This window comes from Anas acuta, chromosome 16 (genome assembly GCF_963932015.1).
Source record: "Anas acuta chromosome 16, bAnaAcu1.1, whole genome shotgun sequence".
Classification (NCBI taxonomy): domain Eukaryota; kingdom Metazoa; phylum Chordata; class Aves; order Anseriformes; family Anatidae; genus Anas; species Anas acuta.
The window spans coordinates 10,247,336-10,265,363 of record NC_088994.1 but is presented as its reverse complement, the minus strand read 5'-3'; the positions used below and the strand labels follow the sequence as shown (position 1 = coordinate 10,265,363).

General features: G+C 35.8%; 1 long non-coding RNA gene across 5 annotated transcripts in view; it reads right to left on the bottom strand.

Annotated features, from left to right (window-relative positions):
* LOC137865507 (uncharacterized) overlaps positions 1-18,028 on the bottom strand; it is a 177,976-nt gene that overhangs the window by 84,940 nt on the left and 75,008 nt on the right. For 4 of the 5 annotated variants that reach the window (XR_011101944.1, XR_011101947.1, XR_011101946.1 and 1 more), the window contains exons 3-4: positions 7,202-7,239; positions 6,931-7,076 (exon numbers count right to left, since the gene is read on the bottom strand). This is a non-coding gene — a long non-coding RNA (uncharacterized lncRNA). Of the gene's footprint in view, positions 1-707; positions 5,743-6,930; positions 7,077-7,201; positions 7,240-18,028 lie in introns of those variants that run through there. The other variant, XR_011101945.1, reaches the window with a different exon arrangement.

The window sequence follows — 18,028 nt, the reverse complement described above, 5'->3', positions numbered from 1 at the left end:
GGTCTGTAACACCCTGGGGGATAGTGAATTCTTAACACACTTCAGCTCTTTTGCAAGTGAAAATATAGCTTTGGCAAACAAAGCTAGCATGGGAAAAAAGGAGCTGAAAATGATCAAGGTTATCATGTTTTGTTGTTGTTGTTTGTTTGTTTATTTTTTTTCCTTAAAACCTTAATTTTCTTTCTTTCTTTTTTTTTTTTTTCCAACAGTAGTGTATCAGCATTCCGAGTATGTTATACTCTATACATACAGTTTTGTTATACACATATATACAGTTTTATGTTATACAACTGCTCTGTTGGCAGAACAGTATCCAAACAGCAAAACCCAGTGGGGTAAATTTGTTTGTACAAATAATCCTGCCTCATGCCCATGAAGCATGGGATTGCTCTTACTACAACAATTACTTTTGCTTTCCAAGTGGGGAATCTGGAAACTGAAGAACACCATTAGTGATGAGCTGCAGCAGGAACACAGAGGCACCCAGACAGAGCAATGCAACTGAAACGGGTTAATCTGAAACTCTTTTTCCTTCTACCATCTCCTCCTTGCTCCACGTTGCACTTGTAAACTTCGAGTAAAAGTGTAACAACATCTCCAATGGAAAACTGCTATCTTGTCTGCACAGCCTATTATAGGCTCAAACATTATTTCAGTCCAGATATTGAAAAAGGCAAATACCTGGTTAAGATAAAAAAAAAAAAAAAAAAAAAAAAAAAAAAAAGCAGCACACAGGCATGTAATTAAATGTGGCATTTTTTCTGCAAAAGGGAGAAAGACCAAGTAGAGATTGTAGTGGCATTTTTATGCTGGCATTTCCTAACTTGAGCAAAATTATTTTTGTCTCCCTTCATAAAGTTATTCTAACATAATATGCAGTTCCTTAGTGATGTTACAGGTTTAAAAAATTAATCTATGCAGAAATAAAAATCTTAGCACATAGGAGTATGACACCCATTGGATCTGTTGTAATAAATAAATAAATAAATAAATAAATAAAGCCTTGTATTTTTGTTGTCTTTGCCTGCAGTTTAGCATCACTATCTCAATAGCAAGCTTTCCATGGGCCAAAAGATTTGTCAGGCTTTCATAAAGTGCTGAAAGGTTTATCTGACCTCTTGTTAAATTCTTTTCATGGCCTCTCTGCCTCCTTACAGAAGTCTCATGGGAAAAAGCAGTAGCTAGAAATATTCAGAATATGGTAGTTAGGCAACTAAAGGCTGTTGTTCAAAACAATTAACACAAGAAATGGTACAGCACTCTGACTTGAAAATCAGTCAATTAATAAAAGTCCATTTGGGAAATGTTTACCAATTTAAAAGCCCATGCTTGAACAGACAATAAATGTAAGTCAACTTTTCTTTTAATCTTTCATAGACTTATTATGGGTAACAATTCAGGACAACAGTCCTCTGGCCACTGATGCCTTTACAAAGTTTTGATCCCTTACTGTTGTAGTAAGTGGAGGCATTTTGCATCTATTTCTGTACATAGAGCTCCAAAATTAATTTATGTCTGCCTACTAATGCGATGTATTTGTCATGTCATGTCCTGCCCCCCCATGCTATATGCTTTATGTTTCAGCTACAATCTGCCAAAGCTATGCTTTAAACATGAAACCTATCCTTTTATAAAACTTCATGACTTGGGCATTCTTAAATGTAGAAGCTTTGGTTTTGTATAAAAATAAAGTGTTTTTAAGGAATTTTGTTCCCCTGAAGTATCTCATGGGTCTCTCAGGAACACCTCTGAAATCCGTTCATACTGTGATACAACAGGGTCCTTAGAGAGTCATTTATGCAATTACCAAAAACAGAGACCTGTGAGACCCAAACTTCAATTCACAACTTTTAATCAGAAAATTAGGTTAAGCCTGAAAGAAGGATCTTCTGGTGGCTTTTAAAACTGGAGTCTCCCTCTACTATTCTCTCAAGGACCAGTGATGCCACCCTCATTCAGGTCTTCTTCTATGCCCAATTTCATTCTGGGTGCTACCCAGAGAGGACAGTAGAGCAGAGCACCGCACAACTCCAAGCTCTAAGTATCCTCTCAGAAGTATTTTCCTGATGGCTTTGCTCAGTCTACCACATCTCAAGCTGTGAAGAAGTCTGATGTTTTGTATTTTAATGTCATTTGTATGAAGAAGCTGCATTTTATTCTGGACCCCCATAGTCTCTTGCCAGAAAATCAATGCCTAGAGAAACAGAACATGTGAAATTTCAGAGGTATTTTTGCTGACATGGTCGGAAGAAGAAACATTGCTAAGGACACCAAATGCTTAGGAAACTCCTGGAGCACTTGAATACCCATATGAAATATTCAGAAATTCATGGAAGCTCAGTCTGTTTACCCCTTTACTTACTATAGGACACACAACGGTTACCACTAGGGAAAGACTTACCTTAAAAACATGCAAAATGAAATATATGTTCTACAATGCATATTGCTCAAACTGCAATACTCACAACATGCAAGTACAGAGATTACCACTGTTCCTGAAAGGATTAGTTATACAAATAGATAACGTGAACTTAAAATACAAAAAATAAAACAAATGATGCAAATCAGTGAGATTAAGGACATTAGTTAGTTGCAGGTTGCCAGGAGGTAGGAAAATATTCTCTAAAGGAACAAATAATTTTTTTTTTGCAGCAGAGCTCTTGCTTCTCTCTCTGAAATATTATCATTGGCCTCTATTGAATAGAAAATCTTGAATTAAATGAGTGCCTAGTGGGATACAGGATTTATCATCATCATACCTGTGCATATGTTTGACCGGGGGATACTGGAAGCTGAAAATCATCCACTTAAAAGTGCCCTCACTGCATTCTGAATGCAGTGTAATTAATACCATCTATGTTTCAGGTTAGACTTTCTCACTTTTGTCTATTGTCTATGAATACCCTCCAGACAGTCTAACGGAAAAGCTAATCCAAGGATGGATGCTTGCTTGTAAATAAATCTAGATGCTAACCTTCTAATACTACTATGACTCAGGGAGGATACAGCTTGTTACAATATTTGTTATTTAAAAGACTACTAGGACTTAAAAAAATGTAACTTTTGTTGTGTTTGATGTAAAAAAAAAAATCACAAACAAATCCCGCTGAGCCTGTTTTGCAAACACGTTGAATTTATGAGGATGAAAGGCAAGTCAGAAAAAGGTCACACCTATTAATTTCAATCCTTGTGAGAAACCAGCATATTCTATACACACTTAGTAAGATTTGTGACATTTGGCTGAATACATTTGTATTCCTTTAATGCTATTAATAGTATCTATGCTCTACATTGCTAAGTATATTTCAAATAGTGTCCTTTGCAATTCTGATATACTTCAGTTAAATGCAAGCATGATACTACAGGCTTATAATTATTTCCATCACATTAGCTCCTTCTCACTTGCAGAAATCCTTTATGCTTTGAAAGGTCTGTTAATGGGTTTGGACATTTTTGCACTTTCTACTGTGATTTTTTACCTTGACATTGTTATAATCTGGCAATGTCGTGATGTTTGGCAGTGCACAATCAGAATTGAACGGGCCAGAATCAGGAAGAGTAGGACTTCCCCATCCCATTAGTACTGCTCTTTGTGGCTCAGCCACACGATGGAAAGATGCTGCTCTTATCACACTGAGATCCTTCTTCACATCGTGTATATATTCAGACTCCAAATGAAAAACTTTTTCTTTTTTGTAAAGGAAGAAAAAATGTCTTCTTTCATCTTTAAATAAAACCAAGTCCCTTCTAAGCTTCTCTGTGAATACAAAAAGAAGAGAAAGCCTAGCACAGGACAGTCTTGTGTTAGCATGCTCATCTAAAGAGCCTGGAAATGAAAGTTCAATTTTCATCTCATTTTATCAGTCACAAATAGTGGTGAATGTCTGGCCACCAAACACAGAATATTTTTCCTCTGCATTTTCTCACTGGTTTTGGCAAAAGAAATATCAGTCCTGGATCTAAGATAATTTGTTACACTGAGATAAAGGGAATTTCATGTTTGTGGCAGTGTGAAGGTGTGGTAGAAGCAAGCAAGAGAAGGTGCATGTGAAACAAGCATGGGGACTAGTTACATATTAGTGAGATAGTCCCAAAGCTATAAAGTAAGAGTTTGGCGAATATCTTCAGGTCTTACCACCAAGTTGTGATTAGTGAAGGCAACACAACTAGTCCCTGCAGGTAATGGAATAAAGACTGTGGGGCTGTGAGAAGCATAAACTTCACAGGGGCTGCGTAGCAGCTGTGTGTCATGAAAGGCTCTTTGCCTTATATAGCAACATAGCAACATAGAGATGTGTCACCTCACTTCAGCTGATAAGTTCAGTGCCGATGAAGTAAGTGCTGGTTGCTCAGCAGAAAGGGAAGAGTTTGTATGACAGGGTGGGAGGCATTGCCTACAGTCAGGATAGGAAGGAATTCAAAGATAAGATTAAAAAGTAATTAAGAAAGGTTGTACAACACTAATCTTCTAAGTGGGCACAGATGAGTCAGTTTTCATCAGTCTTGTTTACACAACATGTGAAATGTTGGTGGGGACATTTTTTCTACTTTGCTTGCATCAGTATTTAATATTGAAGACTATATTAGTAAATGGAGGTGAAATAAGAGCTTATACAGTAACTGATGGGACTGTATATCAATGCTTCAAACAACACACGCGATTTAATGGATGTTTTGTGACTAGGGACCTTAATCATTAGCATGGGAAGGAGGAGTTGAATGAAGTACTAAGATGAAATTTTGAACAGTAATTGCAAAACTCCCTGACATAATTGTATCAACAGCAATCTTCTGTTCTGTCTTAATTTACTAAACACCAGAACCACAGTCATTAATTAGGAACCTACTAACAGTACAATCGGAGAGCAATTTTACTTGTGTGAGTACATCTACTGATGTCGAAGTCATATGTTTCCGTGTCTGCAGAATTGGATATTAGATGCAATATACCAATCTCTGTAAAACACCCTAGTCCTATAAAAACAAATTCCCTATCAGAGTCCTGAAGACAGCCTCCTAAGCTCAAAAACAGCTTAGTTCTGCTGAAGAAAAATCATACACACCCTTTCATCATATCATGGACAGTTTATGTCAGAATCTCATTTTATATTGAATTTTTAAGAATCAGATTGCAACCATTTAGAGTTCTCAGTTCAGGTCTGGAGGCAGTGATAAGAAATTGATAAGATTGTAAATGGCCTGATTCTACATTACAAATCAAAAGTGATTATGAATTAATCATTAATATGCTCCTTGTAGCTTTAGTGATTGGTAAAACTGGAAGTGCTTGTCCCATAAGTGAATCTTCATTCAAAACAATCAGTTCTCACAGATGTGACTTCTCTATGATCCCACAAACAGGTCATCCCTTCCTCATGAGATGCAAGCAGATTAATTAATGTTACAAAGGTCTACCCAATGGTGAATGCATTTACATGCACTTTTAAGGTCTTATAAAGTAAGCAAATATACAGGAAGGTATAATCTAATAGCTCATTTGCAAACAAATAAATCTGCTTCTAGTGTCTCATCAAGAAAAGCAGATGTGCCCTAAACACAGTTGAGACTGATGCTGATTGACTGAACTACAGCTGGGGTCAAATTTCGGAGAGGAAAAGTTCTCTCATCGAATATACTATGTGTGTAGCTACTGGTGCAGGTGCTTTGATTTGTGCCTCTAGTTCATTTTCTGGTGATATGTTTTGTGACTGCAAGTTGTTATCCTGGAAGAGAACTCCCGTTCTGCAACACAAAGAATGGAAAATGTATCCTCAGTTACACTGTCATGCCCTCTGTGATATGTACCTTTCTAACAGCATGCCTCAGGTTTTATTAGCAATAGTATTTGACACCATTGTGAATACATAAATTCTAGAACCAAGCCTGTGAAGAATATTAGATATGAAATACAGATAACTCTTTCCAACCCCAGGCTTTGTGCAAAGATTACTTCTCACGAAGTGATCCTCCGTCCTGAGTTTAGACTTGCTACATCACTGCTAACAAATCAATGCACAGAAGAGGAACAGAACATATATTTTTGTGGCATAGAGATCTTGGCTACAGGAGTGAGGTCTGATGCAGGACTCAGGTGTCACAGTGCCAGCTTGGGGGTTTTATTCAAGGCTTCCGTGTCTTTTTTTTTTTAACCCAAATGAAGAATTAGCATTTTCATTAAGACAGTCTTTTTGATTAAATCACTGATCCTGTAATACAGGATTTATGATGAAGAATCTTCTGTAATAGAACTACTTCAATAGATTGTGCTTCACTAGAAAATAATTTTTAACATGGAAAAGGTCATTTTAATTACATTTATTTCATTTTCTCCAGGGTATTTTATGCCTCTTGGTCTTTTTAACGCAAGGGTGGTTGTTTCTTTTTTTCCTCCCAATTTCTTTATTTTTTTTTTTTATATTTTCTACTATCATTTTTGCTCAGTAGAGAATGAGAAGAACAAGGCAGACTAAAGCTATACTGAAAAAATGCAACATTCTTAATTCAGGTTAAAACAGCAATGAAGCCAGGGAATCTGATTTTTATTTGGTTTAGTAGTAGACATCTGGCAAACCTAACAATTTGATTTCGTTCAATTAAGTTGCTTTGGTTTATTAATTATAGTTATTCTATCTCAACCTTATTATGTTCAACTTTGTGACCAAAATGAATAGCCCCCTTCCCCCTCCTTTTTTTTTAAAGCTTGCTTTTGTAAAGAAATAATTTCTTTTAATCATCATAATGTAGGTGCATATGCATGCTGTCTTTATAACTTCCAAACATGTTACACCAAATTTATAACCTGTTCCATTTGACAGATCTATCCTAAGCTAGTAAATTCATTGAAATTTCATCAAAGTAGATAGAGAAGAGTGATTGAGTTAATAGTGATGGCAACAAGATGCCATGCTTAAGACATATCAGCAAACCTACCCAGGAGAATGGCCTCGAGGATCATCCACAGGAAACCAGGCTTCACCAGTGCTGGAGCTCATGCTCTTGTCCCTGCAGGATGGGCATGTGGCTGTCACTAGGGCGTGGAGTCCAGTGGATGGATGAATAATTCCACTTTGATCAGTCTAACCAACAAGAGGATTAAGATGCAGGGAGCCATCACTCATCTGAAGATACGAATGCTTCAAAACTGCAAGGGAAGGAACCAGAGAGCAGCAGACCTTCATGAAGAGTGCTCTGCATAGCCCACCTGCCCTGGAGTCAGCCTGCAGATTTCCAGTGCAAACTCTGAGCAGAAGAAAATAAAGAAACATTAGGGGAAAACTATCGAATGATTTAACAACTAGATACTATTTTCAAAAGAGAATTAGGAGCTTAATTTGCCCTGGACATCCAGGAAGATATATAATCCCATGCACATATTTTTAATTTTTAGAAACACATGAAACCATTATGGGTTTCTAAACCACTACTATATATATATATATATTTCAGTCTGCTCAACCTCTCTCTCCCTTCAGACCCAAATACATGTATGAGAATGACTGACAAGCGTTCAAGTCAGCTAGGAATATCCAAATTAACAGTTATCTACTCAGCACCTCTAATTTACTACTTCATTAGAAATGATGGTAATTTGATACACAATAATCCCGAGAATAGCTTGCTCAAAATCCCCTGAGAAAACCTGGGAGAGACAGTTCTGTCAGGTAAATTAAATACCAGGGAGTAAGGGGATGTTATTTTACCTACTGCAAATCAATCATAGGTGCTGTTTAAAAGGTCATTTGTATGTAAGTGGAAAATTTTTAATGTCCCTGTTTAAAGGCACTAACTGTTATATGCAGAGGCATAAATCCATAGAACTCTTGAATACTAGAAAAAATGCTCAGAGGCTTGTCTGTAAGAACCAATTACCTGCTGATTCATGAAATTTTCTGAATTATTAAAGAAAATAAAAGATTGATGGGATCTATTTTCACCCATTTGAATTGGCAATAAAACTATACAGTTTCCCTTTCCAGGAATATTTCAAAACTGTGAAGTTTCTGAAGACAGATATGCCTGGAGCATTGTTTACTCACTGTAATATGGCTTAATTGTAGAAATATGGAGATCAAGATCAAATGTTATTTACCATGAATAAAATAATACTATAGAGTTTTAAAAAAAAAGTGATACTCTACTGCTTTTAATTTTAATTGTACAGTAAAAGATGAATAATTACAAAGCACAAACTTTGACAACAACAGTGACATGAGGAAGCCACAAAGTTTTAGCCTGCATACTGAATATGCACCAGTACAAATTTATTGAAGTGTATTGTCTTCCTCATGGAGTAACCTGAATTTGTTAGCAATAGTTAGCAATTGTTAGTCTGATAGAGAACAAATTCCTTCAAGACCATATGGGGAGAAGTCATGTAAAGCCATGAATTTCCATCTGTATTTGAATACATTGTACATATAAACATATTAATGGCATTTTTTAAACTGCCTGAACACAGAATTGCTATGTTTTTGAACTCAGAAATATATGGACCTGTGTGTCTGTGTTGGTGGCTCTTCCAGTGAGATTCTCAATTTTCAACATCTTTAAAGGAAAAATGCAAATACTTACATTTTAATAAAGTATGAAAAACTGTAGTTCAAGATGGCTAGAGGAAAGATCTTACCACTTCACACAGAGTAACCAGCTAGCTAATCTGCTTGTCTTTCTCCTTGAAGATAAAAGACCCAGTACTTTCACCTCTCTGTTAAAACCATTACTAAAACTTGAAGCCATTACTAAAAGTTCTGGTAACTTACATAAAAGAAGATGGCTCACAGTCTTTGCAATAACTGTCATTACTCATTAATATCTACACAGTACTCCAAGAACTTTGATACTTTTCTTCCTATTGAACTTATTTAAAAACTTTAAATAGTTTCTTGAGATCAGCTAAATGTCCTTTCTATAGCAACTGCTTTTTTTAAACATATATTATTATTATTAAAATTCACTTCTATCTTGTCTCACCTTCTCCCTGAATTAGATGCCACCTTTTCATGCTTTACTGTGTTCTAGATTTTCTATTCCATAGTTTTGATTTATTTTGTAAAACAAGGAAAAAGGATGCTTTTAACAGCATCCCATTTTTTCCTTCTGATTAATTTCCCTGTTCTTTCCTTCAGATTATTCCTATTCAACAAAAGAAGACAACAAAATCATCATTACTGTAACTCAAAAGAGCTTTGTCTTCACGAAGGTAAAACCAATACTTGCTCTGTTGCTATAGTGAAAATTGTCATAGACTAATAAACTTGTACTTAAACAAGAATTTTATTTTTACTACCCAGGATGAAGTGAGCCTTTGACATCAGGACCCTCGCAACAACCTTTCCTTATTAAAAAATGAATTGACAGAAAAGAAGGAAGGAAGGAAGCAAGCAAGCAAGGAAGGAAGAATGGGTCTTTCTATAAGTCCAAGCATTACATTTCACAGAGCTATCTTTAATGAAATATTTTAACATCTTACTGTTTATTTTTATATGAAAAAGAGGAACCAGACTTTCTCTTTTATTGTACTCTCTTAATACCATGCAAAATAATCAAAATACACGAAGACATGCCGTCTTTGCACCTTAAAAGCACCATTTAGTGCATATATTTCCTTGCTACCTTTCCTTGCTACCTCATTGAGTGCCAGAACAAGGAGCCTCTGTTGTGTCTGATTTCAGAGATTGCTTCAAGCTTCTTTTTCAGAGAATTATACTATTTTGGACTGTTAGCATTATTGTGAGCATAAAGCCTTATGATAAAGGCTGCTTAACCACCTATTTCAACAGATACAATGATACTGTAAATCAGACGACAAGATGTGAAACAGATTGAAACTTGAGATTGAAACTCAACACTTGATCCTACCATTTTAGCACTTGGCAAGGCATATATTCTATCTGTTTTTCTGCAGGAGAAAATTGGAAAGATGTTGAACAATGTGAAGCCATTTAGCTTGATCTGAACACTTCAGAAACAGTGGGGCCAAAGAAACTCAACTCTGACCATGAAACAAGAAAGCACTGATATACTTTCAGTTAATGGAAAAGTTGGAAATAACTGCTTGTAGATATGTTGTTCAATGGAATGCTCTTTGAATTTATTTTTAATGAGTATATGATTTAAGAAATACCTTCCAAATCCCATTAGGATTATTATAAATGCTATTTTATTTTGTTTTACATTATACCTATGATTACTTTGCACAGAGTCTCTGAACAGATGAGCACAGAAACTCAACATGTATGGGAAGCCACCAGTTTCATGGCAATTCTGCTCTACCCTTTCTCTTTTTCTTCTAAGCTTTCTTTTAAAGCATACTGAGATTTAAAAATAAGAGGACAAGGGCTTTTTTGGAATTGTGGTATTGTCAACACTATTACATTCAGGCTTCTTTGAATTAGATATTTGTTTTTCTCTTCTGGTTTTATATGCAAGCTGCTTCCTATCTAAGAATTGCATACAAGGGCAAATATTAAAATAGATTTTACTCCTTACTTTTAATTTCAGTCTCAATGTGGTAACGTAATCATGACATTTCAGTAACAACACCAAAAGGACTAATGAGCTGTCTCTTAATTTTCTACTACTTTATTCTTCTGTATTTTAAAATGTCTTCATATATGTAATTTTATTCTGTCTTTCATACAAGAATTGACAAAGCAACATTTGACATTAGTAAGTTATTCAGGTCCTAAGCTAACCAAATTCTGTTCTCACCAAAGCAAAAAATAACTTCATTTAATTAAACAGGAAGCTTCACAACACCATTTGCAACAAGAATTGGTAGCCCTGCTTAGTAGAAAATGTTAACTTAGTCTGTTTTACTAGCAGGGGGCAGAGAAGCTGACAGCATTAATGGAAATAGAGAAGAGAATGAAATCAGGCAGCCTTGTACTGTAGTTATTCTATGCAGTTTTCAGCACTGAAGGCAAGTAGGAAAACAAAACAAAACAAACAAACAAACAAACAAAAAACAACCACAGACAAAGTTTGGTATATATTTTGAATGAAATGTGTTGGATAGCAGGAGCTACATCGGCTGGCCAGTCCAAAAATAAAAGGATAAGGAGGATGATGTATACGTATAACGTCCACCAGAGCTTTCTGAATGCAATACTGGGTTGAAAGCAACTAGAATGAAAGATATTATCCATAGAATCAATCCTGCAAATGCTTGTGTGTGTGTGTTCTGCAATATTTGTCAAAGAAACAAAGCATTTATGGTTACTGGAGAAGCTCAAAATTTATGTATTGATCATAACACCGGCAGTTGTAATAAACAGTTAATGAGTCTGGTAAACCCTGTTCTGCTCTTCTTAGAGAATCTTCTTACAGAATGTTCCTGCAAATTGAGACGGGAGCTCAGCCCTACTGTGAAACATCTAAGTCAGGAAACGTGTGATGTTAGGTAAGCAACAGTAAATTAATTATACTAGATTCTTTTGGTATGCAAACAGATGATATTGATATAGATGTTTGCTCACAGCAGGCAAGCACTGAGCTTGATGCAGAAATTACTATGGGAAAATTTCTATTCTTTCCTTTGCTGAAGATCAGACTATATGGTCTCATTCCATTTTACAAGATTATTTTAATGTTCATTTGTTTGCATTTCCCTGGAAAATCTATATACATTTTACTACCTGGTTGTACCCTCACATTCTTCAAAGCCACAAAGACTAACTCTGCAAAATGTCAAACCTACAACAGAAGTAAAAGAAATGCTATGAAGTGAAGAGCAAAGATTCGTTCTTTTTGGAGTGGTATAGGGTCTTAGACAATAAAGAATTGCAGGGTAAAGTTAAGGTGAAGTAGTAGAGGTGTTTCTAAAGGAGCACACTTCTAAGAGTGCACATTACCCCACAGATTTCAGGCACTGGGACAGGGGTTGAGGAAGGGCTGAGAACAGCACAAGAATTTCTCTCTGCTGCATGTATCCTCCTTAGAAAGAATTGGAGTAGCACAAAAGATCACAGAAAATATCTAGTCGTATTCTGCCATCTGGGAAAAAATTCCTTCTACCACATCTAAAGCTAATGCCTGTGCCATACACTGGCAACAAAGACTAAGGCCTTATTGTAAACTGAAAGCATTAAGCGTATCTGTTCAAATGCAATATTGCTCCTGCTGAGCATATTCTGCTGCTTCTACTTTTTCATATTTTTCAGTTAGAAAGACTGGGTTGAAGTCTGAGTCCTTCAGAGTCTAATAGAAGTTTTATCCGCATTCAAGCTAGAGGAGACACAATTACTAGGAGCATAAGATCACAACCAATTATAGCTTGATCATTGATGCTGCAACTGTGATGGGAAATTTTGCCCAAATATACAGTGAAAGGGAGTTCTGAAATCATTCAATTTTGTGCAAAATAGAAGTGCAAGTTTATAGAGGCATTGGAAAGCTGGGGAAGGTGATAGGAAAAGGAGTTAGCGAGGGAGTTTCTTTAGGGCTCTTCAGTGTATTATTTGCATGATTTTATTCTTGTGCAAACCCAGCAAAATATAGGACTGACCCCAAATGAAATAAGTCTCCGCTGCAAATTTAATGTAAAATTTAGTTTTTGAAAGATACAGCTTTAACCTGCAGAGCTTTTTAGCCCTGTTTAATATGAGGCACTTTTATTACTAAATCTCTCCTGAAGATTGAACAGTCCATTCAAAACAGATAATTTAGATGATATTTAGACCAAATTTAGACTTGATATAGACATTCAAGTATCTTATCGGCACAAAAAGAAAAGAAAACAAACAAACAAACAATAGAAAACACACCTTTTTTCAACTCTCTTACTAAACAATGAAAACCCACAAAGGGCACAATCAATTTTAACATACCTGTTCATTTTAACTCTTCTCAGCCTAATCGTTACAGAGTGTGTGCATCTGAGAACGGTTATTCTCAGCATACATAGATTGATACAGGTGATAGTGCTAAAGAGATAGTGCCTGTTCCCATTATCTGAAAGACATCTGAGCTGCAGGTAAGATTATCAGGACAACTTCCATGCCAACAGGCATGGTATCTTCTGATTCATTATATGCCTAATTATATTCACTGGATGCATTTCATTTGAATAACTGGCCCAATACATAGGACCATTTTTCCTATTAGAAACACCTTACTAAGAAATCAGGTGTTTGCGTTTCCACTGGTTCATCTAGTTTAATAGTCTAGTTTAATAAGCAGCCAAGATGCATGATGGTTTGGGCACTTACAACGCAAAGGAAACCTCTTGTCTATTTTACCTGCAGTAAAATCTCATTGGTAGATCTCATAGGAACATCAAAGACTTCTCATAAGGCCAAAAGCTGAACATTCTTTATACTTAAAGGGGTTTTATATTATTAAATTCACACACGCAAAAGGAAAACAATTTTTGTTTGTTTGTTTTCCTTAAGATCAATTAAGTAATAAAGTATATCACCCTAGAAGGAAAACCCTGAAAGTAAACAATGCATTTTAGTTACAAAGGAGCCCAGGAAACAGTTGGAAGTACTTGGTAATACTGATCAGTTAAAGCTGAAACACTAAGCAAAGGATGTGTCAGAGACTGTAATTAGTGAAGTAAACACCAGACCTATACAGAAATATAAGAATACACAGAAAACAAAAATCAAACAACAACAACAAAAAAGAAAACAGTAAAAGTTGAAATTCTCCAGAAATTTGGAGGGCTGCTACAGAAGGCTTAAATAATGTCCCTTTTTGAATCAGCCAGGAGTAGTGCCAGTAAAAAGAAAGATAGTCAGAGGGCCTTCTTTTATTTTATTTTTTTCCTTTTCCCCAACAATAGCTTATTCTCAAATACTTGATGTTTTTAAATAGCTTTCTTTTAAGCTAGGCAAAGGAGACTAGCCATGAACTGTATTACAGAAATTTCAGGGATAATACTTGAAAATTAAATATAAGGGACTTAAAAAGGTAAAATACAGAAAAGCTCATATAAAAAATAGTCTTTTTGCTTTTCCAAAAAAAAAAAAAAAAAGTTCATTCCTATCCTTCCTTTCTCTCTCTCCCCAGTATAGAAATTACTTTTTTTTCAGTTACAAATGCACGAGTTGCAATTTATGCATTGAATTTAAACATCTGAGCAATCTGGACAAACTTTCTCTCATCATTTAGTAAAAATCAAGAACATTCAGCAGCTCAGTTGAATTCAGTTGAAAAATGAAACAACAAAAAATCAAAAGCAAAGCCTGCCCTGTTCCAGAGAATGATTGTGTGAGCTAGTGTTGTGGATGAAGGCAGGTCAAGCCAAGTATACAAGAAAGGCCAAACTGCATTTATTTCCAAATCATGTTATTAACAGAGCAAGAGATTTATGTCAAATACAGGAGTAAAGCGTACCCACTAGAGGGGAGCAGCAGGCACAGGATTGGAAATACTTTTTAAAGCCACTAGAGGGGAGGATTCTTAAGATGTAGAATATTGTATCTTAGAAATCATGTAAAGACTGAAAAAAAAAATGAATGTGGAACCCAAAATTTTAGTCTTGAATGAAAAGAAAGAAATCAAAAAAAAAAAAAAAGCTGTTGAAACTTGGATAGTTTAGAAACTCTGGCCATTAGTGAACATAACAGTGTTCAGTACAGCAAATCCAAGGGACTGTACAAGGAGTTTAAGCAATTTCATCAGTGCTGACGTATGTCATAAAGATGTATGTTTGCACAAGTCTATATGGCATCATATAATAGTCTGAGCTGGAATTCCTTTTAAACACCATCTAATTCACCCCTCAACCCCATGTCCCCTCACCATGGTCAGGGACATCTTTTGCTAGATAGTGTTGCTCAAAGCCCCATCCAAACTGACCTGGAACAATTCCAGGGATGGGTTCTCTCTGGAGAACCTGTTCCAGGGGCCAACCTTCATAGTGAAGAATTTCTTCCTTATGTCTAATCTAAATCTACCCTCCTTTAGTTATATCCAGAATCTAAAAATTAGTGGAAAGCAGTATCCAAGTAATAACAAAATTTTTGGAATCTGAGTTGTCATCTGTTGGCATTTTAAATTCTTTTAACATTATATACAGATGCTCTAGATGGGGCAAAGGAATGTTAATCACAAAACTGTGACTCCATGGTTCTGCCTGCGTCTTTAGTTGCATCAATTTACATTGGAATCATTTTCCCTCAACAGTAAATTCAATGAATGAATTTGGAAGAAAAACCTTGATAGAGAGGATTTTGGATCTACCATTTTGCTCCCTGATGGAACTCTAGAGTGGCTGACCTGCATGGTAGGCCAACTTCTTCTGGTTCTGCCTGCGTCTTTAGTTGCATCAATTTACATTGGAATCATTTTCCCTCAACAGTAAATTCAATGAATGAATTTGGAAGAAAAACCTTGATAGAGAGGATTTTGGATCTACCATTTTGCTCCCTGATGGAACTCTAGAGTGGCTGACCTGCATGGTAGGCCAACTTCTTCAGAGAAAAACAAAACAGCCCTTTTCAGTGCCTTTGAAATAGTATTAATGCTTCATCTGAGTTGGCATAGACTGAAGTGATTGAGAAATCTTAGAAGACTTCAGCAGATACCACTGGAAGAGAAAGTGTCTAAAAATACTACAGCTTGACAAAAGCTTACTTTTTCCTTAGTTAGAAAAATGCTCTTAAACTAGAACATATCTCAGCATGTAGCAAGGGAAAGATATGCATTGCTGAATAGCTTGACCATACACTGAGGGAACAAAAGAGTTACAGAAGTTCATTACATTATGTAACATCGAGCACTTCATTGGGGCCTGGTGGTACCGATCCAGGATATCTGAGAATAAAGTCTGAGGAACCTGAAGAAGCAACATCTGAAAATATGTTAAAACTATAAAGAAACTGTCATACAGAGAAATAAAAGGAAATGTTCAAATTCAGAGTGATGTGGATACTAATCAGAACAGAGAAGAACATCTGTTAAGTATAAAAGCAACTTTAAAAAAAATCTATTCATAGCCAAATTATTTGTCATTCTAGTATTATGTCTCTCTATAAGAAACCATGATGTGAAAAAATATAAGTGATATTTTTCATGTAATAGAATAACTAGAAAAAGAATTCTAATCAATTCAGACCAAGTGTAATATTGGACCATATGTAGCATGCCATCTTAATGGAATAAAAGGAAAAAAATCACACACACAGAATTTGATTTAAAAAAATGAGTTTGGGTAATCTAAACTAAGTTATTTGGCAATGTAGGCAGCCACTGATAAAGGACACAAAAGTATGAACGATGAAATTACAGGAAACTACTCAATGTGTATAGCAGCCACAGTGGGACATGCAATAAACTACATTTTGTTATGCTTCATAAATGCAACATCTCAACAGTTTTGCTCCAAATGTTGTGTTGAATTTGGAGAAAACCACAGCATCTATTGAACTTTCAGGAAGTACCTTAAATATTGAGTACTGCTGAAATTTCTTGTTTCTATATGTGAATTGCTCTTTTTCTTTCTGATAATTAAGTTTGTCATTTTAACCCCAGAACTATGTGACTATGAAATTTTTTCACACATAAGCAGATGGTAGTTTAGTTGCAAATAATTGTAGCTTCTCTTTAGGACATTTTATTTGTAAATATAAAAGAAAGCAGAAGAAAATTCTTCCCAAGGGTTCAGGTCATCTTTACCACATTTAGACAGGGTGAAACACACTTAAGAAAAGCTAATATTTAAATGCTTATTGGTATCTGGTATTGTACCACAGGGTCACAACCAGTCCTATACTTCAGTCTTGAACAGCCCCACCACACTGGTACATATGACTGGAGATGTATTCACTCCACTTTCAAACCTCCTGGTTTTGACATGAAAGCTCTCATACCCTTTGCAAGGCAGCCACATTTTCTCTTAAGAGTTTGATTTTGTATTTTAATTGAAATCTATTAAAAATATTTGGACACTGAATTCAAGTGGTTCCATTCAGGTTTTATGCAAACAAGGTAAATCAGAGCCACTGACTATAAGCAGTTACCCACTTGATCTTACATATTATAAACACACATATTATAAATACATTTTGTATAAACATAAATATATACACACCTCTATCTATAAATGTAGATAAAATAAAATTGTCAGATATCGCTTTTAAAACTGTCCCTGCTTCTGAAAAAAAAGTTTAAGAAAACACCACAAACCCATTTCATTTTACTTTTAGATGTTTTTATCCTGTTGGAGCTTTTTTCTGCAGAGTAGTTATATTACTTTTCAGATAATAGGATAGATAGCATCTATCTTCCCCACTCCTACTGAAATACAAGCTACACAAACACATCTATCTGCTTAGTGCAAACAACAGTATTGCCGTTTCATTTATTTTTTAAAAAAACTCATTCCATCTCTCAATTTTAGTTTGGCTATGAAAGAAAGCTACCAATGAAAAATACTGCATTCAGATAGATGAGGACAATTTTACTCTGCACATTTACACCGATGTCATTTTTCATCAGTTAATTGGAGACAGTTATGCCTCAGTGTTAAGCTGGGTTCATATTGATGGTAAAAATAATGACAGCATAACAAAAATGTATGACAAACTGTGTTACACACCAATTAGCAAGTCTTACTCTGATACTATTATGAGGGAAATGAAAGGCAGATCCAGATAGAAATGATGCATTTTGTTTTGGGGAAGCCTTTTCCACCCTCTGAAGCAGTAACTTAGCCCCAGAAATGCCTGTAATGAGGCCTCGCAGGGACCACTTTCTCCATACGTCTTATTAGCACGCTTCAGTGGGCTCCAGCCATCCCATGCTCGTTTTGCCATTGGAGACCTAGTTAGGCTGTACAGGAGATGGAGGGCAGAGCATCTATTGCAGGGACTTTTTGCCAGACACTTCATCACTAATGAAATCAGGATTTATAAGAGCAGCAGTCTCTGTCTATCTTAAATCTCGGCCTAAACAAATTGGGAAGGCAAAGTAGAGCTACTGACGGGTTGAGAAAGCGCCACTGAGGATGAGAGTGATAAACCGTCCGGTTCAGTGCGGGCAGTAATTTATAAAATCAACCGAGGAGAAAGTAAGACGTTTC